The sequence below is a fragment of the Haemaphysalis longicornis genome, unplaced genomic scaffold, assembly GCF_048455015.1.
Source record: "Haemaphysalis longicornis isolate Haplotype H1 unplaced genomic scaffold, Haemaphysalis longicornis Haplotype H1 scaffold_1, whole genome shotgun sequence".
NCBI classification, from domain to species: domain Eukaryota; kingdom Metazoa; phylum Arthropoda; class Arachnida; order Ixodida; family Ixodidae; genus Haemaphysalis; species Haemaphysalis longicornis.
In genome coordinates, this window is record NW_027526203.1 from 31345061 (window position 1) to 31363031 (window position 17971).

A 17971-nucleotide genomic window follows, 5' to 3' on the forward strand; every position below is an offset into this window, starting at 1 on the left:
CGCCCTCTTCATTGACGCTATCATGCTTAACTTCCAGGCGGAACAAGGCTGATATTCTCTTCCTCTTTAAAATTATGTGTCTTGTGGTGAGCTGCTACAGCATGTTCGTCTTTATGTGCCGCAAAAGTGGACCAGGAAACATGATACCTTTTGCAACCCCAATTGTCTGCGTGTCTTGTGCCCTGTGTTCCGACTGCAATGCACGTACAATCGGTACTCGGATTACCTTGATATATTTAATGATTGCCCTACTCTGTTTCGCAGACATGTCTGTGAGTTTGTATTGGCGTAACTGCCAACATTTCTTATTCTGCATTTGTCTTTTATCCTTGAGTTCATGCACTTAAACGACTTTCATTCCGTAACTTCAACATTCAATGTTGAAGTTTTTGTTTTTTATTGTATTTGGTATTTTATTTTGTATTTGAGAGATGTGTACATTATGTTTCGTGTGTTTCTGTTTCCGTGCGCCAGCACAAAGGCCCCCCCGGCTGTTCCTGGGCACGCAAATAAATTATTGATTGATTGATTCATTGATTGATTATTATTATTATTATTATTATTATTATTATTATTATTATTACTAGTAGTCGTAGCAGTAGTAGTAGTTGCAGTAGTAGTAGTACTATTACTAGTGTTAGTCGAAGCACTATTTTTAAAAGGAGAGCACGGAAGCGGCTAGCTTAGCACTAGTGGCCACCGTTCTTATCTGGATTATGGTGCCGGCCTAAGGTCCACACCCCAGGGCGGAGGCGTGCAGTGTTCGTGCACGGAGCTCGGGCAACGGACGAGGCGGGCGTGCATATTGCGCTACTCCCAGGCGGCCGCACTTGCATCCACGCGGCGGCGCACACGCGGCGCGCGCGAGATGTTGCGGTAGCGCGCGACTTCGGGCCCCCTCCGACGCGCGCACCCCGCGACGACGTCACTTCCAATAGGCGAGCCAATATTTCGCACCTCGGGTTGCCGCCGCTTGCCGGGCCCCGAAGACGCACTGCGTGGCGAGGGTGTCAGAAAGGCAGGGGGGATGAAAAAAAGCAGGGGAGGTGTAAATTTACGACTGGCAACCCCGCTTCTGAATGCAAAAAAAAAAAAAAAAAGAGGAAAAAGGAAAAAAAGAAAAAAAAAAAAGAACACGCATGGATACATGTAGCCGAGGGCTTTTGGGTATTACGTATATTCGTAATGTGTGAGCCTATACAGTATGCTGTATATTTCCTTCCTTAGTGGTTTGCAATAATTTGGCACGCTGCTGCGTTCAATGCTGGTTACTTTCTGTCAAGTATGAGGTCCTTGGTGTCTACTTTGTGTCTCGTGACTCTCGTCACTTCTGCCTCAGTGCAGACGGGCCGGAGTCAGCCACCGGGTGGCGCACCATTGGCTTTTTTCTCCTGCGTCACACTGTTGGGCGGTCACTGTCGCCCATATCTACGGTCAAATGCACCCATGGCTGTTTTTTCTCGGCAGCACGACCTCGTTGGCTTGGTCGACCCAAAGCGGCATAGACCACGAGTTGCGGCTCGTAGAAATAAACGGGCACAGGTGATACCACAGAGAATATTTTCACTTCAAACGAGACAAACTGTCATTGCGGGCGTATATTTTTGTAGCTCCGTAAGCTACACTGCCCGAGGTTGAGCAGTTTCGCGTGTGCCGTGAAGGGCCGTTCCGCGCAAGCGCGAGGGGAATTGGATAGGCTTGGCTTGGCTTGGATTTGTATTGGATTAAAGTGGATTGTGTTGGTTTGCGTTGCGTCATAGCCGCGGCAGATGCACTGGCACCGGCGCGTGTAGCCAAGTCTGACACTACGCCCGAGCCGCTTGATAGCCGTTTCGCGTGGCTCGTAACAGCCGTGCTGAGCATGCGCGAGGAGCAGTGACTGGACAGGACTGGACTGGACTGGATTAGACTTAATTCGACTGGACAGGACTGGACTGGACTGGACTGGGATGGACTGGATTGGACTGGATTGGACTGGATTGCTCAACCTTAGCTCACGCTACGTATATCCTGGCATAGCAGAGCTAAGCCACTACTAATTTTTTTGTACTACTAGCTGAGTAAATATTTGCTTCGCATTCTTTGAGTAACCCCCGAACTGGCCTCTTCTTAATTGCTTGCTTGATGAGAAGCTTTCTTCAACTCTATTAGCCGTTAGCAAATATACCCTCGTTGATTTCAACAAAGAACCTGAAACATACAGAAACAGCCTCGCTGAAAAGTTGCGCCATGCAATAAGTGTTGTGAAATCGCAGAAAATTTCCACCTTCTGCGAGATGCCGAGTTGCCGAAGAAAAACAATTTCTTTTGTAAATATAATGTATGAAAATTTTCTGTTTTGTAAGGTTGAAAACGCAGTCTTGAAATTTTTTTGCAGTATTTCAGAGTGACATTTCTAATTTTCAGTCTATAAATTAATTCTGAATAATGAATATTTTTATGGTCGTAAGCAAGTATGCCCTTTAAACACCCTGCACCAGTATTAGTGCTCACACAAAAAATTTGTTCCTGGAATGACCTGTTATGAATGACAAGAGTTATTATTATGACGAAGGCAAAATATTTCAGCATGTGGAAGGCTTTAAAAGAATGCCGCATGTCTAAGACATGGAAAAGGGAACTTCCCGTCGTCAAACTGCTGGTGGCATAACTTTTCACAGTGTAGGCCTAACATGGTATAAATGAGTAAAGCATGCCTCCTTTCTAGTTGAGACTGTTATCGTCGAATATTCACTTTTGCCGAGCTTGATGTGTTCATTGAACTTGTATCAAGCCCCTTTTCCTAATGTCAATAAATGATAATATTGCCAGATAACAAGTTCATTTATGCTTTGGAAACGTTTCATAATAAACAAATAAGAAAGGGAATTGATCATTGATTGAATCCGAATTGACCATTGATCGAATTGATTGAAACCGAACGTTACAAAAGCGCAGTAACCTTGCATTTAACTTTCTTATGCCCCACCACACTTCGTTATCACTTATGAAGTACTGGAACACACACAGAAGCATGCCTGAAAGATGTGCTGGCGGGCACAAAGATCGCTAACAGTAAGACGAGGAAGACGGTAAAATCAGTGCGTTCGAAGGCTTTCTTTGCACGGGCGGCTTTTGCGCGCGACCCAAGCAGAGTTCTAGGCATGCGCTAGGGGGCAATTTCAGCACTAACAGCTGGAGTCTAAGCAGGTCTGTTAATAAAGCTATTATTGAGACTGCCCCACGCACCCAGCTCGGAAGACGTCCCGCCAGCCCCCTTCGGGGAGTCGCGCCTTAACGCGGTGGTAATGGTGGCGGCTGTATCATTTTTTTTTTTCTCTTGCAAACAGACAACAGCTCACACGGGACTGCGGCGGCGGCGGCAGCGGCCGGAGGCGCGAACGGTTGCGCGGCGGCGCAGCGGCACGCATCGTTGGGTTTCCGCCTGCGCGTTTCACCCATCCATCATAGCGGCAGCAGTTAATGGCCTTTGCGGCTGCGCCCTCTGGGAGGTTGACGCGGGAGGGTTCCCCCGCCTCGCAGAGGTGTCGAGGATCCCCAAACATTCGCGCGGTCTTCCCGTGTTGTCGCGAATGAACCTAATATCCCCTATTCACGGGGGGCAGCGGGCCACATCAGTGGTATCTGCCACGCGCCCCTTCCCCTCCTCCTCCTCTTCTAAACCCTGGGCTCACCGGAGGCGACAGTAGTTCGCGACTGTAGGGAGAGAAAAGAGCAGGAGCCGAGAGCTTCGTGAGCGTGCGCGCGCGCGTGCTCAACAATGCGCCAACGCAAGGAGTGCCGAAAGGGTGGAGGAGTCTGCTCTGCGGACATTGCTCGGGTTTCGAACGATGTGACGTGTTTAGTCCCCACATACGAATAGTTTTGATCTTTTGATACTGGTCGTTATAATGAACTCGCTGCGACCTCACAATGCGGCACTGTGGCGGTGCGTCTCTTCGGCTTCACCCGCTGGTGGGTTCCTGCAGAGGTGGCGTTCGTGCCCCCGGTCGCGCTGTTTGGGATCGAACGTGGAGAAAATCTCCGTCAGCGCTATTCTAGCGATGCATAAACAAAATTCAGTAATCATAGGAAATGGTCACCCACAGCAGGCCGGTATGCTGGAATAGCAAATGAAGTTTACTTGTTACATACGTGACAGCACCCATGTCGCACCAATGAGCCCAATGCCAATGAGGCGAAAACGCCCGTGTGTCGAGATCTCGAGGGGGTCAAAATTAATCCGGAGCACTCCACTAAGGCACGCCGCATAGCCCAGGTGTAGCTTCGGCGCTTTAGGCCCCACAATCAGCCAATGAGCTCAATCCCAAATTCCCAATGGCCCTTGTAATCCGACAGCGCCTACCTAGTGCCAATAGAGCCTACACTGGTACAATGTCGAATCCAGTTACCTTAACTTTGTTTTACCTGTCCTAATGCTAGCGCGTATCTTCGGGAGCAGCCCAACAGGGCAGGCCCGCACAATTTCGTATAGTGCAGCAAACAAATGTTACTAACACTGGGTCCATCTGTGAACGTGCGCTCCCGAACACAAAGCCACTGATGGACAAACGACTTCACTATTGCTGCAACCTCACCTGAATAAAGAATGTCAAGTTGTAATTTTCTTGACCTCACCTGAAGCTCACTTCACGACTGTCATTGAGGGTGTCCGTAGACAAACTCCCCTCAACATTGGGTGCAAACTTCAAACTTCGCATCGCCTTAGCCTCAAGCACATAGAAGTCCTGTTTGATTAATAGTAGGGAACTCAAAGGTGATTTTCAACACACAATGCGAATATATAATTACAAAGTTCCAGGACTTTTTGTTTATTTTGGGCAAAAATTTCTTGAAAGATAGACATTCCCCGACGACCTAAAAGAAACTGCAGCAAATGTCGCTGCGACCCGGACAATGCTGACGCAAGCCGTTGTGCAAGAGCCCGTAAAAAAAAAAAAAGCGCTGGCCTCGTGTGCGCTACACCGCCATAAATATTCCAAGAGCAGGATCACGCGCACGGTGCTACAATGATTGATTGGTTGGTTGCCTCTGTGTCGCGATTGGCTTTTATCATGAAAGCTGGAAGTTCGGCTCCCCCGGTATTAGTCGGCCGAGCAGTCGGTCCTTTAAAAGTATCGAAAAATCTTCTGAGTTGTGAACACTCGCACTTAGGTGTTTAGTTTGAAGTCACAGTTTTTTCTAGCTTTTAGCATAATTTTTTTTACGGTTGCCGCACACACTATTTCACAGTTCACATCAACGGTGAGGACCGGGGACTTTAAGGGAGGGAGGACAGTAAGGACAGGGAGACATTTATTGTGCCTGGAAAGCTGTCTTCCCAGCAATGAAAAGGTGAAGCCGACTTAAAGGAGATCCGCAAGATCCGTGTAGGCTTGTTGTTTGTAAGCTGGATTTCCCACATTATGTGTTGCGCAGTGAAACGCACTCATTGAGAAAAAAATCACGCCATATCCACGGAATGAATGATGATAAGTGGGGCGAAGCTCGAGAGGGGGAGATCATCTCATCGGTAACCGTAACTCTCGCGTGAAAGTTCGCCCATTACATCATTAAAAAAGACGTAAGACTGTGTGCGTACATTGTTGTGTGTGTGCCTCCTCCTCTTGTCCTGCGTTCTGCTCGCTGGTTTCCCCTTTTCTGAACATTATGAACCAACTAGCCCAGCAATTCACTCTCTTGTACATTGTAAAAATCAACTTTTATTTTGTTCTTTTATTTTGTTCTTGTTCGTTTGTTGTTGTTGTTGTAGGGTTCGTGAGGCTGCAAGCAAGCGCTCGTATCGGCAGGCAAACCCCGATGCAGTGAGACCTCGCGAGGCGGCTGCAAAACGCATCAAGCGAGCTCAGCCCGAAGCTGCCGACGCGCGGTTTAAGCGCGACTTTCTAGACGAGATATTTAGGGCGAACTTGTGCCCGAACAAGACGAGAGGAAACGAGCAAAGGTCCTTGCGTCTCGTTCGATCTCCGAGAACGACTGCCTGCGTTCGGGGCGTGATCTCTTGCGTGATCTCCCCCTCGCAGTGCACGTGCGTTCGCGCCTCCGTTGGCGAACACAGACAAGCTCGCGCTCCCGGTGCTGAGTTTGCGCTGCCGGTCGCAGCCGGTTCTTGCGCGTGCAACGCGGCCCACTTTGCGACATCTCCGAAAGCATGCGGCGGTCACGTACCACGAGACATAAGGGATGGACAGACCCATGGCTTTAGGAGCTTCGCCCCTAAAAGGAGGCTACGTCAGAGCAGTGCCGGCGATCGGGCCGGGGGCGCCAAGCGTAAGCGCGGTACCCGTCGAGACCCCGAATACCACGAGGAAATAAACTCAAGACGTCGGCGTGGCTACAACCCCGCCGAACGCTTCCCCGCGTGACTGCGCGGTATGAGCGGTAGTTTGTGGACGAACAATAACTCAGGAACAGCTCCGCTAGCCATCCGCCTTCCTAGTGGAATGGCACGGAATTATTATTTTTTTCATCTTTTTGCTGCATTCATCTGCCTGTGGCGTTCCGAGGGTAATTCAGGTAACACCCAGTGAGAGTGCTGCGCGTTTCGTACATTCGTCCTTGTCGCGTACACACCGCAATGGCTCAGTTGCTTAGGCGTTCTGCTGGTGGGCACGAGGTCTCACGTTTGATTCTTTCCGGCCGGCTGCGGCTGTTTTTAGATGCAGAGCATCTGATTCACTCGCCTTGTCCCTCCGGCGTCGTCGGCGTTGTCCGCCCCTCCCCCATTCTCCTCGCCGCGCCAGCTGCACTCTCCGCCGCTCACCCCCTCTCCTCTCCGATAGCGAACACTCTCTCGCGAGGGGCATTGGATTGGATTCGATTCGATTGGCTTGGATTGGATTGGATTGGATTGGATTGGCTTGGCTTGGCTTGGCTTGGCTTGGATTGGATTTGGATTGGATTGTGTTGCGTCATAGCCGCGGCACGTTGCGTCATAGCCGCGGCACGTTGCGTCATAGCCGCGGCAGACGCGCTGGGGCCGGCGCATGTGCAGTACTCTCTCTTCCGCGGTTTACTCTCGTTCGGGTGCGCTGCGCATATAACCGGTGTGCCGTTCTCCGGCGAAGCAACATCCACGCTTGGCTCCAACGCCAACGTCGTCATCGACTGGGACCGGCTTACGCATTCCCCTCAACGTTATGCGCGCTATAAAACGCGGTCCCTTCGCCGCTCCGCCTATGCGTTGCATCTACACAGGGGTTCCCGTGAGGGGAGGTGGGAGTTTTTTTTACAGAGGCACAAAAACACAAACGCTTGGGGGCACCACATTTCGTTGCTGCCTAAATATATGTGGCTGTATCCACGTGGGCTTTGGCGCACGTTCGCCCAAGTGGCCACAAGTTTTAAATCTCCCCCCCCCCCCCCATGTTTCGTAAAGTCTAGTACGTTCACCGGCTCTCACGTCATCCAGTGGACTCCTGTGCCCTCTGCGGGGGCATAGTCGCCCCCCTTTGGTCGCGCTGTCGCGCAGGATCTGAGCGCGTATAATGCACGGCATGAGATGGTGAAAGTTTGGGCAGCTCATTTGGCGCGGCACATATTGATGGTGGTCAAGCCGAACGATCCAGGTTTCTCGGCTTCCCGAGGGAGAGGCTGCTGGATTAAAGGTCTCGGCTGGGCGGGTCCGGCTCGAGCCTCCCGCTGAGACGTCCGCGGCTGCGTGCTGTTCGGCAGCGTGGTAGCGACGGTGACCAGGCGGCGTGGAGACGTGGTTCGGTGGCGGTCGCGAGATTCAGCGCGGGGGTGAATAATGAACGGTAGAGACGGCGTCGACTGACCGGCCACCCCGTTGGTCACTGATGGATGGTCCCAGTGCCACCGCAGAACTGACCTTGCGATGAGCGGTAGGCCGAACACGTCGATTCGCAGTCGGCGGACTTTCGTGGGAGGCCGCGTGATGGGATCGTATATACGTCCATTGAAGGCCGGCCTGTGGCGGTCAATAGTAAAGCGGGTCTCAGGAGTGTATCCGCTACTTCATTCCGCACTCGTACTTGGATCAATCATGCAGGCTTGGACGGGAGGGATAAGGTGTACGAGAAATGTTGAATAGTGAATAATTGTGTTTTTGACCTGAGCATCCCATCCGCATAAACCGTCTATTCATTTTCGCCACACAATGGCATAGTTAATCTGAGGAGGGAATGCGAAAGAAATACAAAAGGTGTTTCTATCTACCTTAACTAATTATGCCTAGCCCGAGCTTTGGTTTGCTGTTCCGAACGCTGCCAAGGACAAACAACTTACGCTCTAACTGTAAACAGACCAGTCGTTGTTTAGACCCACCGAAGCCCTGGGCTGTGGCGACTCGGCGGCGCCAGGAGAGCATTGTTCTCAGACGGGTCAATCTCCCCGCCGGTTGGCCAGCAAAAGGCATCCCGTCCGTCACGGCCTGGCTGGAAGATAGAATTCGCCGTCAAGAAGCGGCGGCGGTCATCGAGTGAAAACCGGCAGACGGTCGCTACAACTCGCAACATCGTACCGCGACACAGATATGCGGCGAATAAATGTCCAATTTATTTATTCGATCCCATTCATTTTCGCAGATAACCCTCCCCACGCACAGAGCAGTGAACGAGGTGTACGTATTGAAAGGAAATGGATGATGCAACGTTATGTGACTATGACTTGAAAGGTCTAATATCTTCAGCAAATGTGAAAGAACTGCTTCACGGACTTTGATCTCCCCTTGGCGTCAACATAACCAGTGGAGTCAAGCTCCAATCAGACAACCTGATTTCCTGATTTTAAACAATGTTACCCCATTATCGCCCCCCCCCCCCCCGTTGCCGAGCGTCAGACGTTCGCTACTCAGAACCAAGCAGCGAGCTCTCTTCTTTGTACTTACGTATTGTGGGTATTTCTATTGTAATACTTTTGCTACCGACATTGATTCGTCATCATCGTTGCTTTTTTGTAATCATGACAATGAAATGTCTTCAAATAAGTTTCCGAGCTCATGGTTACGATTTAGCAGTTTGCAGTGAAGATATTACGAATAAACATTGCAATTTTATAGCTGTATTTATATCTTATTGCACCTAAAATTTAAAAATATATATATTATCTGGTTATCTTGCGAAAAACAAAATAAGTGAACGCGGAAGACTGACAAGCACTAAATAGGCCCCGGGACTGTCGGACCTGGATGAAATCCCGATGTCTCGACTTCACCAAACGTCCACTTGATATAGTTTACTGCAGTTCATTCGCCATTAAATACCCTATTAGGTCGAAACTGTCGAGAGTACCGCAATCATTCCTCATTTGAGGTTTCGACGTCTGACCTCGTCGCAATCTCATTCGTGTTTTAAACTCGTGCTTGAAACAGACTTCATGAGTTCCAAAGATTCTAAGGTTGCTCATCTCTCTTCCTCAACCATGCGGCGAGCAGGGTGCATGTATGTTTAAACGATTGTGAGATTTATCGCTGTCGCCAAAAATTATGTCGAGTTAAAACTTCGTTGTGACCATCCCGATGCTTTTCTTACGTCAAAGTTGAAAAGTGGGGCTTCAAGTACCAAAGCTGTGTTACACCATGAGGTGCACTTCAGTGCGCATGACATCGGATAACCCGGAGGCCCTAAACTTTCGATGATATCTCGGGCACACGGGTGCTTTTATTCTTCACTTCCGCCAGTCGGGGTTCAGACGCGGGACTTCATGCGTAGAGGTAGCCCAACACCCCGCTACTACTGTCAGACACTTCAATAACCAGTATTAGTGATGTAGAAGTGGCGCTTGGCGATATATGTCCAGTTGGCTTCGTCAAAGGGCAGCTGGGGGGAGACCGGGACACTTTCTGCGGAGGAGCAACGTATACGTAGTTCGGAGACGAGCAGAGCGGTCACGCTTCGCACTATGTCGAGGGAGGCGGCAGCAGAGAAGCGGAGTCGGCGGACTGAGCTGGCGAAACGCTCGCTCAACGCGGCTTTCGCCAGCAAGGTGCTCGCACAGTGAAGATTCACCATGAAGAATACGCTGTGGAAGAACAACGCGGGGCTCTCCACACGGAGCGGCGCAACATTCATATAAAATAACTCAAGGTGCGTGCTTCGAAGTTTTGAAGTCGGTGCAGCAACCCAGAGTAGGGTCGTCTGATTGGGGGCCCCATCGGCTTTCGGCATTGTATTTCGTTTGGTTGGTGTCACTAGTAAAGGTCAATCCCCTAGAAGAAGACTTGACATTGAAGAAAACCAATCCGCAAGTGTGCCGCAACGGAGCGCGAAGTCAATTGAAGCGAGAGAGTCGTGGGATGTGGAGCAGGGAAGGAGGAAGGAGCACCAGGAGTAGACTGTCTGCAATGTCCGCAACGAGGAAGCCAGGGGCGACGCTGCCGGGACACCGACGTCGCAACTCAAGCCTAGGCGGAAGTGGACCGGTGGTGCATCGGTTCCAGTCTCCTGGGTGGTCCCAGCAGCGACGGTCGTGTACCTACGACGAGCGTCATCACACCGTCGACTCGCGGATCGACGGCCCCACCAACGGCGACTCTTCCAGGACCAGGCACTGCCTCCCCTGTTGTACGGCTATGGCGGAATGAGCGAGTAAGCTCCGACCTCACGAAGGTACGGCGTCAGTGGTTTGTCCAAGCTGCGCATCGATAAGTGCGCCTCTGGCTAAAGACACGTCAAGATGACTGCACCAGAACAACGGAGTGGCAACAATGACCTTAGGGATAGGAACAGTTGGGTCACGATATTGTTGGGACATTTGTATTATATCCGGTTTAGTAGTACAACTGCAATTATTAATTGTGGTCTTGTAGTTGACTCTGTTAGTAGTTATATGTGTTGTTACTAGTTCCTTTGTTGTGCGATTTTGAGCGATCATGTTTGTTTTGAGAGTTTCTGTCTTTCATATAAATTTACATTTCCCTTCGCATGTCTCCGCGTTCATCCTTTACTGCGCGCCGAGTCGGTACGTGAAAGTTGGTAACATAAGAAAGAGTAATTTTTCTTTTGTTCAATCTTTGTTCAAACTGTTCTATTCACGGTTGCGCTAATATATTTCTAATTTATCGGACGCCAATTTCCTTCGAAACAGATTTATGAGCTCAGTACCGACTGAAAGATCCCCATCATTCACTTTGTCATTTTTAGTCCAATCCCTGAACCAACCGCCCACGGAACGGAGACACCGATTATTATTATTATTATTAATATTATTATTATTATTACTCACATTCAGTATAAATACCACATTAATACCTGAACAGCATGATTTTTTCGCGGGCCGATCGACCACTACCAATCTCGTCAACTTCATGCTGCATGCTTCGGAAGCTGTGCAAGGGAGAGGTCAACTTGATGTAGTCTACTTTGATTTAAGCAAGGCTTTTGATGTCGTCTGCCACGAGCTCTTAGCCAAAAAACTATCTGAGCTTGATATACAACCATCCCTGATATCTCTTATATGCAATTATCTATGTGATAGGCCATGTTTCGTGCATGTAAATGGACAGTCTTCTCTTTCCTATGAGGTCACCAGTGGTGTCCCTCAGGGCTCAGTTCTCGGGCCACTTCTCTTCTCAATCTTTATAAATGATGTCGCGACAATATTTAATGATTGTAATTTTCTTTTATATGCCGATGATGTAAAAATATTTAAATCTGTTTCCAACTCTGCCAGCTGTTCCGCTCTCCAGAGAGCAATCTCGTCCTTCTCGCATTGGTGCTCATGCAACAAACTCCTCATTAATACATCTAAAACTAAGGCAATGACATACACAAGAAAGACTGACAACATCTTGTTTCCCTATAACATCAACGGTGAATTACTCCCACGTGTGGTAGAGGTTAATGACCTAGGCGTCACTTTCGACAGTAAACTGAGCTTCTCTCCACATATTCAGGTAATTACTCGTAGAGCTCTTCGATCGCTTGGCGTTATCTGTCGCGTGTCCAAGGAGTTCAAGGAGCCGATTTCTCTTCTCAAGCTCTACACAACTATATGTCGTCCTCAGCTTGAATATGCATCTGTTGTCTGGAACAGCACGAGCAAAACAAACCGTAAGCTTGTAGAAAGGGCCCAAAATAAGTTCATATCTATCTTCAACCATCGCTTTGGCGATAGTAGTAATTATAACCCTGGATCGCCCTCTTCATTGACGCTATCATGCTTAACTTCCAGGCGGAACAAGGCTGATATTCTCTTCCTCTTTAAAATTATGTGTCTTGTGGTGAGCTGCTACAGCATGTTCGTCTTTATGTGCCGCAAAAGTGGACCAGGAAACATGATACCTTTTGCAACCCCAATTGTCTGCGTGTGTTGTGCCCTGTGTTCCGACTGCAATGCACGTACAATCGGTACTCGGATTACCTTGATATATTTAATGATTGCCCTACTCTGTTTCGCAAACATGTGTGTGAGTTTGTATTGGCGTAACTGCCAACTTTTCTTATTCTGCATTTGTTGTCTTTTATCCTTGAGTTCATGCACTTAAATGACTTTCATTCTGTAACTTCAACATAAGCTATCCTTTCGTTTTTTTTTTTTTGTATTTTGTATTTTATTTTGTATTTGAAAGATGTGTACATTATGTTTCGTGTGTTTCTGTTTCCGTGCGCCAGCACAAAGGCCGACCCCGGCTGTTCCTGGGCACGCAAATGATTGATTGATTGATTGATTGATTGATTGATTGATTGATTGATTGATTGATTGATTGATTGATTGATTGATTGATTGATTGATTGTTATTATTATTATTGCTATTGGTTTTCTCTTTGTAGCGGGGTGATGACGTGTCAGGACTAATATACCTATGCTTTATACGCTTGGTTTAATACTAGCGCTGTATAGGGCAGGCATAAAAAATTATTAAGCACAAATACTTTTTTTCCCTGATACAGGTGGTAACTGTCCTAGGCAATATTCCCCTCTCTGCTTTTCGTGCACCAGCATTCTAATCTTCTTTTCGTCGCCTCGACAGCCTTGAAGTTAACTTCCTCTGTGCTACCCTAAAATCCTGAGGCTGCTGGAAGCCGAATATTTTCGTCATGTAGATTTGGATGGATACCCTCACATTCTAACACTATGTGCCGCATTGTTTCTGTTTCTTTTCCGCAGACCACGGTGCATACCCCATCATTTTGTGAATACTTCCCCACAAAGCTCTTAGTTCGCACACAACCTGCTCTAACCTCAAAAACAAAGCAATGCCCCGGCAATTATCGGAGAAAATTTCCTTTCTGATGTCTAATTTCTAAGCCCTGTGCATCTCTAACGACGTTTTAGCTTCCATTATTTCTCTCCATTTATCCGTTTCTGTATGCCTTGCCTCTTTTTTGGTTACCTTGGCTGTTTTGAATTCTCCCTGTTCTTTTCGTATGTCATCGTTAGCCTTCTAGTCTTCCTTAACCACTTCGTGTCCACGCTTTTAAAGTATGGAACCGTTGGAATTGTGCCTTAAGGCAATGCAAGCGCACTTGTTGGACTCCTTTTATATAGAGAAGTAATTCCCAATTAAGACTGTACCTGCACTTGACGTTGCAATGCGCTGAGTAAAGGAGTCGATAGCGTAAGGCACCGTGCGCTATCAACACGTATTTATTCAGCGCATTACAAGAGACAACAGGCACACTTTGCCATCTCTTTTGCCTGCCCTCCATAAGCCCTAGAAGATCTGTAATTCAATTGTAAAATGTTTGTCCTCTTTTTTATGTTGGTTATCCTACACCTCCTAGTATTCCAAGCGCCGTGGCTGCTGCCGGTGTTTTGTTGGATAAACTGCGCACTCTTCTAGTGTTTGTTCTGGTCCCCACAATGTTTTCTTGTCGGCAAAAGCTAATCCCGAAGGAATAACGACAGAGTAGATAGCCCAAACGGAAGCCATTCAGAACTAGCAGACGTCTTCACAACAAATAAAAATAAATGGGTATGTTTACTCTCGGCATTGCGGCACTTTGAACTACTTCAGCAAAGAAACACATCGGATTCCGGGGTTGTCGACGCGGCCCCATGAGCGGTTTTGAGGGGAGCAGCTTTCGGCTATGGGTTGCTCCTTTTAAGGCGCCATGCGTTGCGCTATAACTTACTATGCTATCACGCTCGTTGATAGCATAGTAAACTGAGGTAAACTGAGCAGAATAAATGTCATGCTATTAGAATGCAAGAAGGGATAATAATGATATCTTCCCGTTCTTTCTTTAAACAACTGACTGAGGTTGCTGATTCTATCCACAGTAGCATAAAACGTTTCTGCTGCCTTCAATGGACACTTTACGGACTTAAACCAGACCCATCTGTAAAGAGTATCTTACGTTGGGGTAAAGGCGCGGGGGGGGGGGGGGGTTCCTTGTTTAATTACCCTATTTAAGTTTTGACCTTAAACGAGCACTGTTTTAAAATATTAATTAAGGCAGCCGTGGAAGAATATTGAGCACTGCTTTTTGTACATACAGGAAGACCGTGTCCCGCGTTCTCTACGTGCGAAATTAACTTCTGAATCAAACATGTTCGTTCTTCCTCCCTTATACTCTGGAAGAAGACCGGCGGGCTTCCATGCTAGGGGGTCTTTCGCGAGGCAACCACAGCCGTCGTTCTTCGAAACATCCAATTCTCGGGAAATTCGCCGTTGCCTGATGGCAAGAGAAACTAGCGCCGTGCCGTCGTCGCTTTCTTGAACCGCCCAGATAGACGCGACAAAACAGGCCTACGTGTAGGCCGAGCTTTATTTACTCCCCCCGAAGCGAGCTTCGATTTCTTAACGCACACAACATTTTAGGCGCGTCTTTGCGCCGAGGCGGCGTCATTGTATTCAATAGCTATGCTCGGCAAAGCTCTGTTTTCCGATTCTCGGAGCGCACACGGGTGTTTCGTGAGCGTCGAAGCTCGCATTGTTCACTCTCCCTCTCGCCTAAAGCTTGCCTTGCACGCCGCTCAAGCTCCCTCTCCCTTTCCGCCACCGGAGGAAAAGTTCTCGTCGCTGCGAAATCGGGTTTACGCGTGCGTGCTGCATTCCTTGTTCCGCCTTCCCAGGTCGCTTTCAGTGTTGGGCCCTCGTTCGTGAATGTAGACATACCAGGACCGAAAAGGAGCAGGCGGAAAAGCCTCCCGTTCGCGCACTCAACCTGACGCCTAAAGATGCCGTTCCACGCAAAAGGAACGGCGGGTGGAGGGAAGCGAGTGGGGAAGCGTTACATAAACGAAGCCGGCCGCGTACGCACGCGATAAGGCAGAGAGAGGGAGGGCGTGGAGGGCTTCGCAACGATGTTCTTGCCGATCCCAAGAACGCGGGCGCGCGTGAAAGCAAATGAGCTCACACCGCGGGCTCGCTTACGGCCTGCGTGCGGCTGTTCTTGTAGGTGGCGGTAGCCGAGGCGCTCGAAGAGGGAAAAAAAAAAAAAAAAAAAAAATGCCATTCTTCGAAGCAGGCGCCAAATCCTTCGCGGCGCCGCGCGAGCAAACAAGAGCGTCGGGCGAGGCGCCCAAATCCTTCCGAGTGCGTTTTTCATCCGCCCGTCGCGCGGAGGATCGGAAAATGGGGGAATGCGCGGGAAACCGGGGAGCGTTGGGGAAGGAGGTGCGCCAAGGCAGCCGCCGCACGGGACGTGGGGCCCATGGCGCCAGCCGACACAACGCCGCGTGCCCCTCCCGACCGGCGTCGTCGGGTTGAGGTTTATACAGTAAAGCGTAGACGGGAAGGAAACGAGCGTGGCCAACAAAGTGTTTATGCAAGGCGCGTTCCCCGCGCCAGGCCGTCGCAGCGTGCCGTCCCCCGTGTTTTCCTCGCGCTTTCTCTCTGGCCAACCAGAAAAGAGCGCCGCCCCACCCGCGCCTTCGACGCCGCTGCATTGCCGGTGGGGAAACTGCGCTTTCGTAGCCGAGAAATGCACCTCAAGAGGCCTGCGTGCGAGACCGCTTCCGGTCAGGCGGCGTGACTTTACACCGGGAAGCGTTGTGCGATAAGAACACGAAAGAACACCACAGCAGTCGCGTACACATTTAATAAACCCGAAAAGATATCGCCCGTAGTTGCTCAAGCTAGGGATGCGGAAACCATATCAACCTTGTGGCGTAAGAGTTTGATATACGGGTTCGATTCCCGGCCGCGGCGGATGCTTTTCTGATGGAGGCGAAAAGCAAAAACGCTCGTGTGTACGAGATTTCGGCGCACGTTAAAGATCCCCAGGTGGTCAAAATTAATCCGGAGCCCTCCACTACGGCGCGCCTCATCGCCTGCGTTGCGTCGGCGCGTTAAACCCTGCAATCAATCAAGAGTTTGATATAGTTCGTCGCCTCGTTTGCAAACAAAGCAAGCCCTCATGAACACTATAAGGCTCATTTTCGCGATTCCAGTCCGCTCGCTATAGCCGAGCTGGCCGGCCGAGCCGGTACTGACGCCATCACAATAGCCACCTAGCCGCACACACACACACGCACACACACGCACGCAGACAAAAACGTGGAAGGGACAACAATCGAACCAAGGACGCGCGGTGACAGGCCGTGACTTCATCGCGGCTCCATCGGCGACGTCACAAGGAACGTGGCGTTCCCGGTACTTTAAATGTGAACTAAATGGCGTCAGGAGGAGAAATACAAACAAAAAAGCGGCCGCCCCTTTCCTTTTCACCAAGCAACCTTCCTAACAAAAGTAAGGATTGTGTGCACCGGCGATAGCAGAGATATACGATTTACTTCCTTTTGCTCCATCGTCCGCCGTGGAAACAACTATTTCCGGCTATCTCCGGCTGTGGCATCAATGCATAGATGTTTTTCAGACGGTCTTGTAATCAGCCACACCATGATGATTAATAGATCTTTATTCATCGAGGTTACGCACGCGCGCCCGGTGGGGGACGCAGAAGGGGATGTACCGGGCAGGGCTGTCAGCCCATGCGGGCCTCATCACCAGTATACGCGGGATTCCAAGGGCTAGGCTCGACAAGCGGTCCACCAACTGCTCGCAAGATTTGGGACAAGGTCTTAGGTCTGCTAATACTCTCATACGTGGTGGTACAATGTGCCCGACGTATAGGACAGCAATTGCAGGTTTAGGAGCATCGGGTTTAGGAGCACAAGCCATTTGGAAACATCGAACCAATGAACCCCAACCGGGGACAGCGGGGCGCGTGTGGCCATTCGGGGGGGGGTCACTGGAGAGGGACTAAATCTGCGGCTTTTGGTGCTCAACGTTCCTATGGGTTGGCTCTGCTGTTACGCGTCCCCAGTCAGACGGCTGCAGATCTGCTGCTCGTTGCCTGAACACTCGAGCTCAATGTGTATTGCTGTTGGCGCCTTGTAGCGGTTTTTCTAACCCGGAGAAACACGGAAAGAGGTCCTCGGCGCTCCTTTCACAACTGCACCAACATCTGCTCTTCGCGCATATCTCCCGTGCCCCGAGTGTATACAGCGCGAGGTACTGTTGAAATATTGTTCAAACACCCGAGCCCACAGTCCAGGCGCTCACGCACCTAGGCATAATGTTGCACAAACGAGGTGCGTATGCGAGACATGGTTTGAGGAGGACCACGTCTTCCGCGTGCCGCTGGAGACGCCCGAGCTTCCGTGCTTGGGCTGCGGGCCGCCTCTGTACGCGGCAAGGTGTCCCCTCTGCGTCGAGTACGCAACGATGCCGTCATTTATGGATCCCGGTTCGCGGTAATTCGCCCAGCGTTTTTTTTTTTGTTTGTTTTTTGTTTCTGCCATTCTTGAACTGCGCCCACATGAACCTTTTATCAATCCAATGCAGTCCTGTCAGCTCCGCTAGCCGAACAGACGCAGGCGTTCTCCGTCCAGTAGTCTGTTATTTTTTGTACCCACTCTCACCCTTTTTTTGTACGTCCGTCTGGGTTCTCTGCAGTCGGCGACCCATTGAATATGCACGACAAAAAAGGAATAGAGCACGCGAACAAGGCGAAGTACCTTACCAGCGGCGCCATCTCTGGACTGTTGGGTAAATGACGAACGGGTTTCTCCCGGTGCCATCACTTTCCTTGGCCTAGCTCGCTTGATCTCCTTGCACCAT

At 49.7% G+C, this 17971-nt stretch overlaps 1 protein-coding gene across 1 annotated transcript in view; it reads left to right on the forward strand.

Annotated features, from left to right (window-relative positions):
- The window catches only part of LOC144175713 (pituitary homeobox 3-like), a 228779-nt gene that overhangs the window by 168797 nt on the left and 42011 nt on the right, over positions 1–17971 (forward strand). The gene's annotated exons all lie outside the window — the stretch shown is intronic.